Below are 16,943 nucleotides of genomic sequence, written 5' to 3'. Positions count from 1 at the left end.
CCTCCTTCCTTCTTCTTCCCTTCCTCCCTTGACTCGAGGACAACAGGAGGGTTAATGTACTTCAGGCTCACAGAAAGACGTAGTAACACTTTGAAAAAAGGTGAAAACTATGAACCGATTCTTCTCAGAACATGCATGTGAGGATTTCACCGCCAGAAGGGTTGACGGGACAAAAACTGAACCCAGTAACTGAGGTTATTCTTCTTCTTTCATCTAAAGTCAGAGTGGAAAACAGCGGCTGGTTCCTGACACAGTAGATTGGGGAACACAGTCAGAGAGGACGAGCAGAAACGTGACCGTCCTCAGCGAGGACAAACTGACACAGGGCACGACCCCGGCATTGTGTGGTGGGAGAACGCCGCCTCTGAGCCTGAATATCTGCTGCTGAGTTCAGACTGAGAGGGGCAGCAGGGGGACAAGAGGGTCAGGATGTAAAGCTCGCTGGGTTATAATTGGATGGGGAGTCACGGATAATAATAAACAGTGTTCAAAGAGAAACCGGTGAAGAAAAGAAAGAAAGGAAGGAGGAAATAAAAGAGGGGCAGCGATTCGTGGAAGTCCTCGTTTAATCAGATGGACCTTTAACCCTCCTGTTGTCCTCGAGTCAAGGAAGGAAGGGAGGAAGAAGGAAGGAAAGAAGGAAGGAGGGAAGGAATGAAGGAAGGAAGAAGGAAGGAAATGAGGGAAAAAGGAAGGAGGGAAGGAATGAAGGAAGGAAGAAGAAAGGAAATGAGGGAAAAAGGAACGAAGGGATGAAGAAGGAAGGAAAGGAGGGAGGAAGGAAGGAAGGAAGGAAGAAGGAAGGAAAGGAGGGAGGAAGTAAGGAGGCAAGGAAGGGAGGAAGGAAGAAGGAAGGAAAGGAGGGAGGAAGGAAGGAAGGAAGGAAGAAGGAAGGAAAGGAGGGAGGAAGGAAGGAAGGAAGGAAGGAAGAAGGAAGGAAAGGAGGGAGGAAGGAAGGAGGGAAGGAAGGGAGGAAGGAAGAAGGAAGGAAAGGAGGGAGGAAGGAAGGAAGGAAAGGAGGGAGGAAGGAAGGAATTTTAATGGCACTGGTAAAAAAAAAGGAGATCTACAACTTTATATCGTCTCTACTTTCAGTTTTTAGACAGTTTGTTGAATCTCATATTTCATCACATGGCCAGAAGTATGTGGACAGATGATTATACAGCGGCCTAGCCAAGAGGAAGCCCAGCGAGCAGAGCCGTCCACATACTTCTGACCACGTCGTGTTTGTTTAAAACCTTCTTAAGTTTGATGATTGTTTTGCAGACGGTGAGAACAGAAAGCTGCTGCTGCTGTAAGGTCTTCATCTCTCCGTCTCTCTCTCTCTCTCTCTCTCTGTTCTCGTCATGCTCGGCCGCCCAGTTGGCTGCCTCTGGGTTGAACTCGTGTGTGTGTGTGTGTGTGAGAGAGAAATTCGGATGTACGTAACTCACCAGCTCTTTAAGTGTCCCTTATTCCCCGACATCTGGAGTGTGTGTGTGGAGGAGACTGAAGGCTTTTTGTCCGAACTAATGTTGAACACAGACGCAGTTATATGAGAAACTGAGAGGAAACACTGACAGGTCACATCAGAGCATATACATGATACTTATAGTTTTAAAGGTTATATTAAACTAACTGTAGCTGCAGAGTGTTCACCTGTAAACCCAGAGAGTAGATTTACTGTAGTACTGTTAGAGGTACTAGTACTTTACTGTAGTAAGTTTGAGGTACTTGTACTTTACTGTAGTACAGTTTGAGGTACTATTACTTTACTGTAGTACAGTTTGAGGTACTATTACTTTACTGTAGTACAGTTAGAGGTACTTGTACTTTACTGGAGTACAGTTTGAGGTACTTGTACTTTACTGTAGTACAGTTAGAGGTACTTGTACTTGACTGCAGTACAGTTAAAGGTACTTGTACTTTAATGTAGTACAGTTTGAGGTACTTGTACTCTACTGTAGTACAGTTTGAAGTACTTGTACTCTACTGTAGTACAGTTTGAGGTACTTGTACTTTACTGTAGTACAGTTAGAGGTACTTGTACTTGACTGCATTACAGTTAAAGGTACTTGTACTTTACTGTAGTACAGTTTGAGGTACTTGTACTCTACTGTAGTACAGTTTGAAGTACTTGTACTTTACTGTAGTACAGTTTGAGGTACTTGTACTTTACTGGAGTACAGTTTGAGGTACTTGTACTTTACTGTGGTACAGTTAGAGGTACTTGTACTTTACTGGAGTACAGTTAGAGGTACTTGTACTTGACTGCAGTACAGTTAAAGGTACTTGTACTTTACTGTAGTACAGTTTGAGGTACTTGTACTCTACTGTAGTACAGTTTGAGGTACTTGTACTTTACTGTAGTACAGTTAGAGGTACTTGTACTTGACTGCATTACAGTTAAAGGTACTTGTACTTTACTGTGGTACAGTTTGAGGTACTTGTACTGTACTGTAGTACAGTTTGAAGTACTTGTACTTTACTGTAGTACAGTTTGAGGTACTTGTACTTTACTGGAGTACAGTTTGAGGTACTTGTACTTTACTGTAGTACAGTTTGAGGTACTTGTACTTTACCGTAGTACAGTTTGAGGTACTTGTACTTTACTGTGGTACAGTTAGAGGTACTTGTACTTTACTGGAGTACAGTTTGAGGTACTTGTACTCTACTGTAGTACAGTTTGAAGTACTTGTACTTTACTGTAGTACAGTTAGAGGTACTTGTACTTTACCGTAGTACAGTTTGAGGTACTTGTACTTTACCGTAGTACAGTTTGAGGTACTTGTACTATACTGCAGTATAGTTTGAGGTACTTGTACTTTACTGTAGTACAGTTTGAGGTACTTGTACTTTACTGTAGTACAGATTGAGGTACTTGTACTTTACTGCAGTACAGTTTGAGGTACTTGTACTTGACTGCAGTACAGTTAAAGGTACTTGTACTTTACCGTAGTACAGTTTGAGGTACTTGTACTTTACTGTGGTACAGTTAGAGGTAATTGTACTTTACTGTAGTACAGTTTGAAGTACTTGTACTTTACTGTAGTACAGTTTGAAGTACTTGTACTTTACTGGAGTACAGTTTGAGGTACTTGTACTCTACTGTAGTACAGTTTGAAGTACTTGTACTTTACTGTAGTACAGTTTGAGGTACTTGTACTTTACTGGAGTACAGTTTGAGGTACTTGTACTTTACCGTAGTACAGTTTGAGGTACTTGTACTTTACTGTAGTACAGTTAGAGGTACTTGTACTTTACTGGAGTACAGTTTGAGGTACTAGTACTTTACCGTAGTACAGTTTGAGGTACTTGTACTTTACTGTAGTACAGTTAGAGGTACTTGTACTTTACTGTAGTACAGTTTGAGGTACTTGTACTTTACTGGAGTACAGTTTGAGGTACTTGTACTTTACCGTAGTACAGTTTGAGGTACTTGTACTTTACTGTAGTACAGTTAGAGGTACTTGTACTTTACTGGAGTACAGTTTGAGGTACTTGTACTTTACCGTAGTACAGTTTGAGGTACTTGTACTTTACCGTAGTACAGTTTGAGGTACTTGTACTATACTGCAGTATAGTTTGAGGTACTTGTACTTTACTGTAGTACAGTTTGAGGTACTTGTACTTTACTGTAGTACAGATTGAGGTACTTGTACTTTACTGCAGTACTGTTTGAGGTACTTGTACTTTACTATAGAACAGTTTGAGGTACTTGTACTTTACTGCAGTACAGTTTGAGGTACTTGTACTTTACTGCAGTACTGTTTGAGGTACTTGTACTTTACTGTAGTACAGTTTGAGGTACTTGTACTTTACTGTAGTACAGTTTGAGGTACTTGTACTCTACTGTAGTACAGTTTGAAGTACTTGTACTTTACTGTAGTACAGTTTGAGGTACTTGTACTTTACTGGAGTACAGTTTGAGGTACTTGTACTCTACTGTAGTACAGTTTGAAGTACTTGTACTTTACTGTAGTACAGTTAGAGGTACTTGTACTTTACTGGAGTACAGTTTGAGGTACTTGTACTCTACTGTAGTACAGTTTGAGGTACTTGTACTTTACTGTAGTACAGTTTGAGGTACTTGTACTTTACCGTAGTACAGTTTGAGGTAATTGTACTTTACTGTGGTACAGTTAGAGGTACTTGTACTTTACTGGAGTACAGTTTGAGGTACTTGTACTCTACTGTAGTACAGTTTGAAGTACTTGTACTTTACTGTAGTACAGTTAGAGGTACTTGTACTTTACCGTAGTACAGTTTGAGGTACTTGTACTTTACCGTAGTACAGTTTGAGGTACTTGTACTATACTGCAGTATAGTTTGAGGTACTTGTACTTTACTGTAGTACAGATTGAGGTACTTGTACTTTACTGCAGTACTGTTTGAGGTACTTGTACTTTACTATAGAACAGTTTGAGGTACTTGTACTTTATTGTAGTACAGTTTGAAGTACTTGTACTCTACTGTAGTACAGTTTGAGGTACTTGTAGTCTACTGTAGTACAGTTTGAAGTACTTGTACTTTACTGTAGTACAGTTAGAGGTACTTGTACTTGACTGCAGTACAGTTTGAGGTACTTGTACTTTACTGTAGTACAGTCTTAGGTACTTGTACTTTATCTGCTGACCCTTTGGAGGGGCCCCACCCCTAGGTTGGGAACCACTGGACTAAACTAGCTAACTGTATATAAAGTAGTGTAAACTAGCTCCACCTCCAGCAGCTACAACAGTAACATGCTGCTCTAACACTGATGCTTCACTATTAATAATCTAATGATGTCATAATAATAATATATCAGTCAGAGGACCAAACCACTACTTTACTGTAATACTGCATACTACATCACTATAATACTGCAGTACTTTTACTGTAATACTGCATACTACATCACTCATAATACTGCAGTACTTTTACTGTAATACTGCATACTACATCACTATAATACTGCAGTACTTTAACTGTAATACTGCATACTACATCACTATAATACTGCAGTACTTTACTGTAATACTGCATACTACATCACTATAATACTGCAGTACTTTTACTGTAATACTGCATACTACATCACTATAATACTGCAGTACTTTTACTGTAATACTGCATACTACATCACTCATAATACTGCAGTACTTTACTGTAATACTGCATACTACATCACTCATAATACTGCAGTACTTTTACTGTAATACTGCATACTACATCACTATAATACTGCAGTACTTTTACTGTAATACTGCATACTACATCGCTCATAATACTGCAGTACTTTTACTGTAATACTGCATACTACAACACTCATAATACTGCAGTACTTTTACTGTAATACTGCATACTACATCACTATAATACTGCAGTACTTTTACTGTAATACTGCATACTACATCGCTCATAATACTGCAGTACTTTACTGTAATACTGCATACTACATCACTCATAATACTGCAGTACTTTTACCGTAATACTGCATACTACATCACTCATAATACTGCAGTACTTTACTGTAATACTGCATACTACATCGCTCATAATACTGCAGTACTTTTACTGTAATACTGCATACTACATCACTATAATACTGCAGTACTTTTACTGTAATACTGCATACTACATCACTCATAATACTGCAGTACTTTTACTGTAATACTGCATACTACATCACTCATAATACTGCAGTACTTTAACTGTAATACTGCATTCTACATCGCTCATAATACTGCAGTACTTTTACTGTAATACTGCATACTACATCGCTCATAATACTGCAGTACTTTTACTGTAATACTGCATACTACATTACTCATAATACTGCAGTACTTTTACTGTAATACTGCATACTACATCACTCATAATACTGCAGTACTTTTACTGCATACTACATCACTCATAATACTGCAGTACTTTTACTGCATACTACATCACTCATAATACTGCAGTAAAGGAGTATTTTTACATTGCTGTGTTGGTACTTTAGGATCTGAGCCTTTTAGACTAAAGAAAGAAAAATGTTCCAGTTTCTGTAACATTAATAATTTTGGGTTTGTTATTTCAATCAGAGTCAAACTGCTGCTCAGACTGTCAGATAATCTCCTAATAATCTTTCCTCAATCGCCACATTCAGGACAAACTATACATTTGTTTTCTTTCTCCTGTGTTTTCGTGCAGATTATTGTCGACCGACAGCTGCAGAGACGGAATAAATGGTTTTCGTGGATGTTTGGATTCAGCTGGTCAGAGAGATGAAGACCTCCAATATGGCTGCCAGAGGATCGACGCCACCTGTTGATCCAGATGTCGCCTCGGTGACGTGATGACAAGAGGACGTCATTAAAACACCAAAACACGGTTTGATTATTCTGGATCAGGAATCATTAAAGTGCGTGACAACGAAAAACACACACAAACACACACTGTTCTATCCATGTGAGGACCATCGGTGACATAAAGCACCTTTCACACATCTTTGAATGTTGTACAGACACAAAAACTAATCAATTGATCAAGAAAGTAATTGATAGTAGTAAGGGTAAGGAGGGAGGAAAAGAGGCAGGAAGTAAGGAGACAAGGAAGGGAGGAAGGAAAGGAGGAAGGAAGGAAGGAGGGAGGGAGGAAAAGAGGAAGGAAGTAAGGAGAGAAGGAAGGGAGGAAGGAAAGGAGGAAGGAAGGAGGAAAAGAGGAAGGAAGTAAGGAGAGAAGGAAGGGAGAAAGGAAGGACCGAAGGAAGGAAGGTAACAGAACAAAAACCATAAACATCAACCATTGTTTTTCCCCAAACAACCAAACAGTCCTCACAGTGCAGGAATGTCCTCACTATGATGGTTACAAACAAGAGGCGGTCCTCAGAAAGATAGACAAACAAGTACACACACACACACACACACACACAAACACTTTTCTATCCATGTGAGGACCATCAGTGACATAAAGCAGCTCTGACACATCTTTGAACGTTGTAAAGACACAAAAACTAATCAATTGATCAAGAAAGTAATTGATAGTTTGATCATTAATGACTAGAATCATCAGTAACAGAACAAAAACCATAATAATCAACAGCCAAACTGTCCTCATGGTGCAGAAATGTCCTCACAAACAAAAGGCGGTCCTCAGAAAGATAGACAAACAAGTACACACACACACACACACCTTTCTATCCATGTGAGGACCATCAGTGACATAAAGCACCTCTGACACATCTTTGAACGTTGTAAAGACACAACACCTAATCAATTGATGGAGAAATTAATTGACAGATTAATTGCTGATTAAAATAATAATAAATTATATAAATATAATTTTTTTCTTCTTTGTTTGTTGTTAACTGTGTTGACCTGTCGACCCCAAACCTGAACCATCACAACTTAACAACCAGAAGTGTCCTCACTACGATGGTTACAAACAAGAGGCGGTCCCCAGAAAGGTGTATACACACACACACACACACACACACACACACACACACACACACACATAAACACACACACACACACACACACACACAGAGATCAGTGTGAAGCAGCAGGATGACTCGGTCTGTAAATTAAAGGCGAGTTGCAGGTTCAGCTGCAATCTGGAGAGTGTGTGAGGTGTTTATGACAGAAACACACACACATACACACACACACACACACACACACACAGGGCTCGGGACTCCCTCATATGACGTCCAGCGGGAGTTTCTTTGGAAACCACTTCCTGATGTGGGCCGGATAAGAGGGGGGGGGGGGGGAGAGTGTGCAGCTGCAGCAGCTGGATTTAACATTAAAGCAGGATGCACTGCTCTGCACGCCGGTAGCCAATAAGAAGTTTGACGAGCACACACACACACACACACACACACACCTGTCTCCTCCAGTCTGGACAGGATGTGTACTCTCGGTTGCCATGGCAGCACCGCTTCACTCATCTTTTTTCCTCATCCTCTCTTTTTTGTTTTCCCCCCGTCGTTCTTCCTATTGAAGGGAAACGAGACGGAGATTGATTCAACAGAAAGAAGAAAATATTACAAATCTGCAAGAAATCATCAACAACAACATCGTGTGTGTAACAACATGTACACAAAGCGTCACCGCGGCAACGCCTCACTGTAAACAGCATGATTTATGAGTGTAAAAGATTTCTAATTTTTAAGCATTTTAACAAAAAAAAACAGATAAAATGTTGAACGTACAGTCAGAAAAAATAAAGTTTACAACCTACAAACTGATGATGATGATGATGAAGAGCTGGTTTAGCAGGTGTACTGTTCACCATGCTAACTGTGTTGGTTTAGCATTTTACACTGTAAGAAATGTCTGTAGAATTAACACAAACAAATTTAAATGTAAATACAAAGGAGCATCGTTTACTTACTAAAACCAAACATAACTCTTAGTTTTAAAGAAAGAATAAGTTGCTTTTGCATTATAATAGAGAACAAAGTTGCAGCATCTTTGTAATAATAAAGACTCTCTAAATCATCATCCTGCTGCAGTTTACAGTCTCAGCCCGCTGAGAGAGGAGCAGAGCTGCTTTAGAATCATAGACTGTATATAAGAAATGGACGTAACATCAGTGACGTCACCCATTGGTTTGTGGACTGCTGCTCGGAGGCCAATAGTATCGGATCTGAGCAGCGCCATCTTGAACATTTCAGGTGCATGCTGGGAAAAATAAAAAGAGGGATTCTACTTATATGGGCATCAGGAGGAGCATGAGGCGCCCTCCTGAACCTGTGAACCAATCAACCTGTCAATCACCACGTAGCCACGCCCTAATGCATACCCTGCTTTATCGTCACATATAAAATCAGGGAGGCCAAAATGTCCCAAATGAACATCATACTGCATTGAAGAAGGCTTTAAACTAGCGATTGAGACCATAAACACATTTTGAAAACGTTTACTGAGGTTAGAAATCAAGTGAGAAGTTGGTGAATTCTCCATTGACTTGTATAGAGACGGAAGTCCTTTTGACACCAAAACGGTCGCCCCCTGGTGGCCTTTTGACAGAATGCTATCTATATGAAATAAAAATTTAAAAAAAACAAAACTAAATAAAAACTAAAAATGAACTGCAGATAAAATCAGCTTTGATTTTTACTGTATTCTGTTCAGTTTGACTTAATAACAGGCTTTGTGTTTGTGTGTGTGTGTGTGTGTGTGTGTGTGTGATTATTTGAGTGTGTGTGTGTGAGTATTTGAGTGTGTGTGTGTGTGTGTGTGATGGAGGTGACAGGGTGTGACTTCCTGTTCAGTGTCTCATCTCTCTGGAGGTGATGACGGGAAGAGGCAGCATTCATCACACTTCATACACACACACACACACACACACACACACACACTTGTATAACGGCCATATGTTGTGACATCACCTGAACTTCGTGAACGTCTCATATTTCACGTTAATGTATGAACAGTGTTTGGAAACATCGTCACTCAGAGTATAAAATGATCTTATACTTTAATAATTATGTGACAGAAAAATGTTTCTCTATAAAAACGTATTATTTCTTCCTCCGTCAGTCAGCAGCTGAAAACCTCCACAGACACACACATGTTCCATCTCCTGTTTAATATGAGTAGCAGAAGTTATATTTTATTACCTTTTTTATCTTGTTTCATTTTGCTGCCTGATTATTCGTCATTGACCTTAAATATTCGTCTTTAATATGAAGTAAACATGAACTCATCACGCTGTTGAAACCCAGATTCATCAAGTTTTAAGCTCCGTCCACACTGAGAACAATAACTATAAATAAATAGTTTTAAATGTTCTAACTGCAGTAGATGGAGGAGTCCTCACCACAACTATAACGATAATGATAGAGGAGATAAGTATCGTTGGATCACTTTCAGAGAGATCAGAATCCTTATTTATTTAATTATTTATTTATTCTAACCAGGCGGTGAGCTCCGGTCCTCTGAAGTGATTCACACACAACAGGCCACGCTTATTTACACATAAACGGACAGATGAAACTATAGCAAACAACAAAGTACGTCCAGTCCAGGCAAAGCCGTAGCCAGGATTTTTCAAATACCGAGGTCAGAAGGAAGACCAAAACTTATACATCAGTTAATGATAATCCATGATGTATTTATATAACGCTTTCTTGCTGTGCATTTCTCAGTCATGCTCACTCTTGTGGTCCAGTTCTTTCTCATCACTTCCAATTCTGCAACTTAAATCAACTCCTATTTCAGTATTCTACAACTTCCATGGTTGTATATTGTTTGTTCTTAAAATGTGGAATGGAGCAAAGCATGCTGGGAGAAAAAGGCTCGTCCAATGAATGAACAGTTTGCAAAATCGGGTCAAATCCAATTCACAAAAGTAGACATAAACATATTTCTGGTGATTTTCAGGTCGCAGTTCAACATCTACTGCAGCGGATATGTTTCTGGAAGTGAGCACTATATAAAAATCTCCAGTAATATGCTGCTGGCTGTTTATTTGTGAATTTGTGACGAATCAGCTGGATCTGTTCGGTAAGGAAACCAGTTAAATTGGAAACCAGTTGGGACAAAACACCAGTGCCGGTGAAAAAGTTCCCTGTAGATTTCAAGGCCTCACTCCACCGCTGGTTATAGCCGACTACTTTCGTTTTGACATGGCAGAGGTATCTGCAAGTACGTGTCACGTGACGGTCCGTTGATGCAAGGATAATTGTCTCGTTGGTTATTTTCACAATGAAACAAAACTTCAAGAAAAAAATACAGAGGACATGACCTCGGTGTCCTCAATGGTAGCTACGGCCATGAGTCCAGGTCGTCGGAGTCCGTGGTGGAGATGGACGCTCCGGGTCTGTTGTTGAGGCCCCAGTGGAAGCTGGAGTAGTTTGCTCATTTTGTTTTTCCTGTTTATTTGTAAAAAAAAAAAAATCGGATATTGACTTCTGTCTCTTCATTTTCGCAGGTAATGGTAAAGGTCACACATGACGTAGTTGATACACAATGCACACTAATTTCAAATCCAAACGCAGCAGTCAGTGCAGCAGTTGGTGAGAGTGAGTGAAGGTGTGTGGTGACTAGTATTGTTTGGCTCGTAAAAACACAGATACAACTTTCATTCATATAAAATAGTTTGTCAGAGTTCAAAAGTTACCCGGGCCGCGGTCTATGTATAGATGATGACAGCAAACTGCAGATAAACAACTAAATAATAACCATTTCACCCTTTTTACACTCCAGACATAAAAACACTCTGCTTGGAACAATAATGAGTCTTCCATAAATAATAAAGTGTATTTTTTACCATCTTTAAGTTCTGCTGTCACGTTTCTGTGTTGACCCCAAACCTGAACCATCACAACTTAACAACCAAATATGTCCTCACTACGATGGTTACAAACAAGAGGCGGTCCCCAGAAAGGTGTATATACAAGTACACACACACACACACGGACACACAACTATACTTTTTGTATAGTTGTGTGTCTCTGCTGCTGGTCTCGTTGTGTCTTTAATGATCTTTACTCTCTGCTGACTTCTCTCACTGATCATTCATGTTACTTTCAGGTTGTGAAGTGTCGTCTACACACCTGCCCTGCATCAGCCTCGTTAGTCCCTGACCTCCTCGGCCAATCAGCTCGCTGCCTTGCTCCCCAGTCCGCTCACCTGTTCTCCATTCCCTCGTTAGTTTCAGCTCAGTCTTTGTTCTGTCTGCTCTGTGTTTTTGCTTCTGATCTGCCGGCCGTGTTCAGTCTGTGTGAGCTTTAATAAAGACGATTTTATTCAGCCTGCTCTTCTGTTTCCTGTCTCATCGTTACACACACTGAGTCACACCAGTCCTAAAAAGCTTTAAACTACATGTCGTCCTCCCGGGTCAAATTCACCCTGTCTGTTCCTTTCCTTCCTTCCTCCCTCTCTCCCTCCTTCCTTCCTCCTTCCTCCTTTCCTTCCTTCTTTCCTTTCTTCATTCTTTCCTTCATGTCTCCTTTTCCTTATTTCTGTCCTTCCTTCCTCCCTTCCTTCTTTCCTCTGTCCTTCCTCCCTCCCTCCCTTCCTTCCTTCCTTCCTCCCTCCCTCCTTTCCTTCCTTCTTCCTCCCTTCTTCCTCCCTTCATCTTTTCCTTTCTCCCTCCCTCCTACCTTCCTTCCTTCCTTCCTTCCTTATTTTCTCCATCCTTCCTTCCTTCCTTCCTCCCTTCCTTCTCTCCTTTCCTCCCTTCCTTCCTTCCTCCTTTCCTCCCTTCCTTCCTTCCTTCCTTCCTCCGTCCTTTCCTTCCTTCGTCCTTCCTTCCTCCGTCCTTTCCTTCCTTCCTCCTTCCTTCCTCCGTCCTTTCCTTCCTTCCTTCCTTCCTTCCTTCCTCCCTCCCTCCTTTCCTTCCTTCCTCCCTCCCTTCCTTCCTTCCTTCCTTCCTTCCTCCCTCCCTCCTTTCCTTCCTTCCTCCCTTATCTCGAGGACAACAGGAGGGTTAAACTACCTGCAGCTACAGGTGTGATAGACAGATGGATCATCCAATCACCTGCCATGTTCGACTGTTTCTGAGACCTCAACCACTGAGAACCTGGTTCCACTTCAGGTTTCTTCTCGTTAAAAGGAAGTTTTTCCTGCTGCTGCCTCCAAAGTGCTGCTCATGTGGGAATGTTGGTCCTCGAGTCAAGGAAGGAAGGAAGGAAGGGAGGAAGGAAAGCGATAAGGAAGGACGAAGGAAGGACAGAAGGAAGGAAGGTGGGAGGGAGGGAGGGACGGAGGGAGAGAGAAAGGAAAAGAGGAAGGGAGGAAGGAAAGCGAGAAGGAGGGAGGAAGGAAGGACAGAAAGAATGAATGAAGGAAAAGGAGACATGAAGGAAAGAATGAATAAAAAGGAAAGAAGGAAGGACATATGGAGGGAAGGTAGCAAGAAAGAAAGGAAGGATGGAATGAAGGAAAGGAGGAAGGGAGGAACAGTCAAAGCAGACGGGGTTAAGTTGACTCAGGAGGACGAAACTAAAGAGTTCAGTAGATTTTCTCTGTGTGTAAAGTGAGATGAATTCTGTTGTGATTTGGCGCTTTATAAATAAAGATTGATTGATGTTTCGCTGTAACAAACCATCGCCAACCAAATGTGCAAATGTTTTACAGTCATAACAATCACAAGTATGAAGAATAGAAACAACTATATATAAATAAATAAAATAAAGAATCAAATTAAAAAATATTGCTAATAAAAAAAACCCACAGAAGTAAAAGTAATATATCACACGAGCCTATTAGCCATCTAGAGTCCAGTCTGAACCAGTTCACCCTGCTGGTGCAGACTGGTTATATACTGGGCGCCATGGTGCTGAAGGACTGTTTGGTGCATTGACGGGGAGAACCAGGTGGGGAGCTCCGGTCCTCTGTAATGATGCCAACGCAGAAGTAACTTATAACTGCATTCTATCAAAAGGCCACCAGGGGGCGACCGTTTTGGTGTCAAAAGGACTTCCGTCTCTATACAAGTCAATGGAGAATTCACCAACTTCTCACTTGATTTCTAACCTCAGTAAACGTTTTCAAAATGTGTTTATGGTCTCAATCTCTAGTTTAAAGCCTTCTTCAATGCAGTATGATGTTCATTTGGGACATTTTGGCCTCCCTGATTTTATATGTGACGATAAAGCAGGGTATGCATTAGGGCGTGGCTACGTGGTGATTGACAGGTTGATTGGTTCACAGGTTCAGGAGGGCGCCTCATGCTCCTCCTGATGCCCATATAAGTAGAATCCATGTTTTTATTTTTCCCAGCATGCACCGGAAATTTTCAAGATGGCGCTGCTCAGATCCGATACTATTGGCCTCAAAGCACAGACGGAGAGTAGAGAGTCAGGAGTTCACTGAGGTAAACAGGAGTCAGATTATAGAGACATATCTCTGATGTGTAACTTCTCTTGTTTTGGGTGTTTTTCACTCTGAGCTGCTTCGACCCTAAAAGTCGAACCCTGTGACTGACTGTTAGTTGTTTTAATGCTGCTGTGATCATTTGATCGATGTTAGTGTTTAATGTTCCTCTGAGACTCTTCTTCCCTCCTTTCATTCTGTGAGTTCATATTTTCAACATTAACTTTCGTGTCGTCCTCCCGGGTCAAATTAAGTCTGTCGGTTTTGACTGTTCCTTCTTTCTTTCTTTCCTTCCTTCTGTCCTTCCTCTCTCTCTTTCCTCCCTTCCTTCTTTCCTTCCTCCATCCCCCTTTTTTCCTTCTTTCTGTCCTTCTTTCCTTCCTTCCTCCCTCCTTCTCTTTCTTTCTTCTGTCCTTCCTTCCTTTCCTTCCTTCCTCCCTCCTTTCTTCTTCCCTCCTTTCCTTCCTTCCTCCCTCCCTTCCTTCCTTCCTCTTTTCCTTTCTCCCTCCCTCCCTCCTACCTTCCGTCCTTCCTCCCTCCCTTCCTTCCTTCCTCTTTTCCTTTCTCCCTCCCTCCCTCCTACCTTCCGTCCTTCCTCCCCTCCTTCCTTCCTTCTTCCCTACTCCCTTCCATCCTTCCTTCCTCCCTCCCTTCCTTCCTTCTTCCCCCCTCCCTCCCTCCCTCCCTTCCTTCCTCCTTCCTTTCCTTTCCTTCCTTCCTTCCTTACTTTAGTGACTGAGGGGAACATGCAGGTTTCCTCTGAGGATCACAACTAAAGAGCAAAGATATTCTGCCTCATTTAAAGTTTAATTTCCGCCGTGTTTAAGAGGAGTTGCAGTTTGGCTTCGATGAATCTGATCCTGCTGCAGTGTGTTTTGGGTTCGTGATGAATCACACCTGAGCCTCTCCCGTTCCCTCCCTCTCTCTCTGCCCCCAAAACTCAAACAAACATGTCAGTCTTGCGTCTCCCTCGACGACCCCGCCGCCGTCCAGATGCGTCACGTTTCCTCCCGATCCAGTAAACATCGCGTTCATCCGATTCATCGCAACCTCCACCAGAGGATTTCTCAACAATTAATCAAAGTGTCAGTCTGCCTCCGACGCCGGCCGTTCCTGCAGCGAGACGCCTCCACATGCAGCCGGATGCACCGACCTGCTGGGAGTTTCCTTCTTTATTTCTGATGCGTCTCTGTGTTCTGAGCGATGATCGAGGTTTATTAACGTCATAAACAAGCTGAGCCGAGGCCAATATTTTCCTGCTCGTGTCCCAGAACAATATCTGCAGAGGCGGCTGGGAATCACTCACTCCACATCCAAACAGTTTACACTTCATCCACAGCTTTGTTTTTTTTTCTTCTTCTCCCTGCAGAGAAAGTGAGAGAAAATAGTTGAAAGCTGCAATAATCAATGTCTTTATATCAACAACAGATCAAATGACTCCACAGAGCTTTTAGGCCTCTTTTAGTTTTTGGTGCATTTAGTGGAAACACGGAAAATGTTTTTTTTTAAAAGCAGAAAAACAGATTCCTGTAAAAGAAGCTCTGAGGATGAAACGTAAACACACTGAAGAAATGATGAACACATCAGATCTGTGTGGAGATGTTTTCATGATCTTAACAAATAACTGAATATTTGCTGCATGCCGACATTCAAAAGAGCTAAAAATATAATGCGTCGATATTCATAACAAACAAGCTTTAACTGCATAAAACTTGTATTAATTTAAATGATAATCAGCCTTCATTTCTTTACACAAACACATTGTTCTGTCCCCAACAGGACATTATTTTTTCTTTGGTTTAGTTTATCTCCTCTTGCTGTCAGTAGGTTGTATTCAGGCGGGGCGCTCCGGTCCTCTGAAATGAGGCCAACGCAGAAGTAACTTAAAACTGCATTCTATCAAAAGGCCACCAGGGGGCGACCGTTTTGGAGTCAAAAGGACTTCCGTCTCTATACAAGTCAATGGAGAATTCACCAACTTCTCACTTGATTTCTAACCTCAGTAAACGTTTTCAAAATGTGTTTATGGTCTCAATCGCTAGTTTAAAGCCTTCTTCAATGCAGTATGATGTTCATTTGGGACATTTTGGCCTCCCTGATTTTATATGTGACGATAAAGCAGGGTATGCATTAGGGCGTGGCTACGTGGTGATTGACAGGTTGATTGGTTCACAGGTTCAGGAGGGCGCCTCATGCTCCTCCTGATGCCCATATAAGTAGAATCCCTGTTTTTATTTTTCCCAGCGTGCACCTGAAATGTTCAAGATGGCGCTGCTTAGATCCGATACTATTGGCCTCCGAGTAGCAGTCCACAAACCAATGGGTGACGTCACGGATGTTACGTCCATTTCTTATATACAGTCTATGGTTTCAGGTTCTACTTCAACACAAGAAGCTTAGAGCTCCTTCTAGTGGCTGAAAGCTGCTATTGAACCTGAATACTAGATTACACAGCTCAGTGACGGCAGCACAACGGTTGATGTTACAATCCGTCTCTGTCTCCAAACATCCTTTCAAAGAGTACTCACTGATTTTCAATATCCTTGTCAACAAATCTTCATAATTGGATCCAAATCAACAATGAACTGATCTACTTACATGTATTGTTTGTGTATTAAAGTCTTATTCCTCTGTTGTTGTCCAAAAACTATTAAAAACACATAAACTCTTCATGTTAGTTTGTTTAGAAACGGCTCCAATAACCAATAATTGATGATATTTTTAGTTTCTGAGAGTAGTTCTGTGTAATATAAATACTTTGTACGATGTTGTAAAATTTGTCAGGAACTTCGGTGCAACAGGCTAACGACGCTATAAACACTGAGCTCACATTGAGTTCATTCAGTTCAGCAGACTGATCCTTTAATCCTTTAATATACTGTTTGTGTCTCTGTTGTTCTCTCGTAAAAATGAAATAAAGAAAAAATCAGATCGGGTCTGAAATATGAGAGTGGTCATCGTAAACATCACATGGAACAACCTTAGCAACCGCCCTAGCAACCAAAGCTACAGACTAGACTGCTGGTTTATGGTCGTGTGTGAATCTCTGACTCATGCAGGCAGCATTTCTACAAACGTTACACCTCGAATTCATAAACTTGAACCATGTTTAGCGTCTGACATCAGAACAGAAATCACAGAAGACTGAACTTTTTTTTTGACAACCCCCCC

Source organism: Scomber scombrus, chromosome 20, assembly GCF_963691925.1.
Source record: "Scomber scombrus chromosome 20, fScoSco1.1, whole genome shotgun sequence".
In the NCBI taxonomy this organism is placed as follows: Eukaryota; Metazoa; Chordata; class Actinopteri; order Scombriformes; family Scombridae; genus Scomber; species Scomber scombrus.
The sequence above is the reverse complement of the archived record's forward strand: the minus strand, read 5'-3'. Positions refer to the sequence as shown.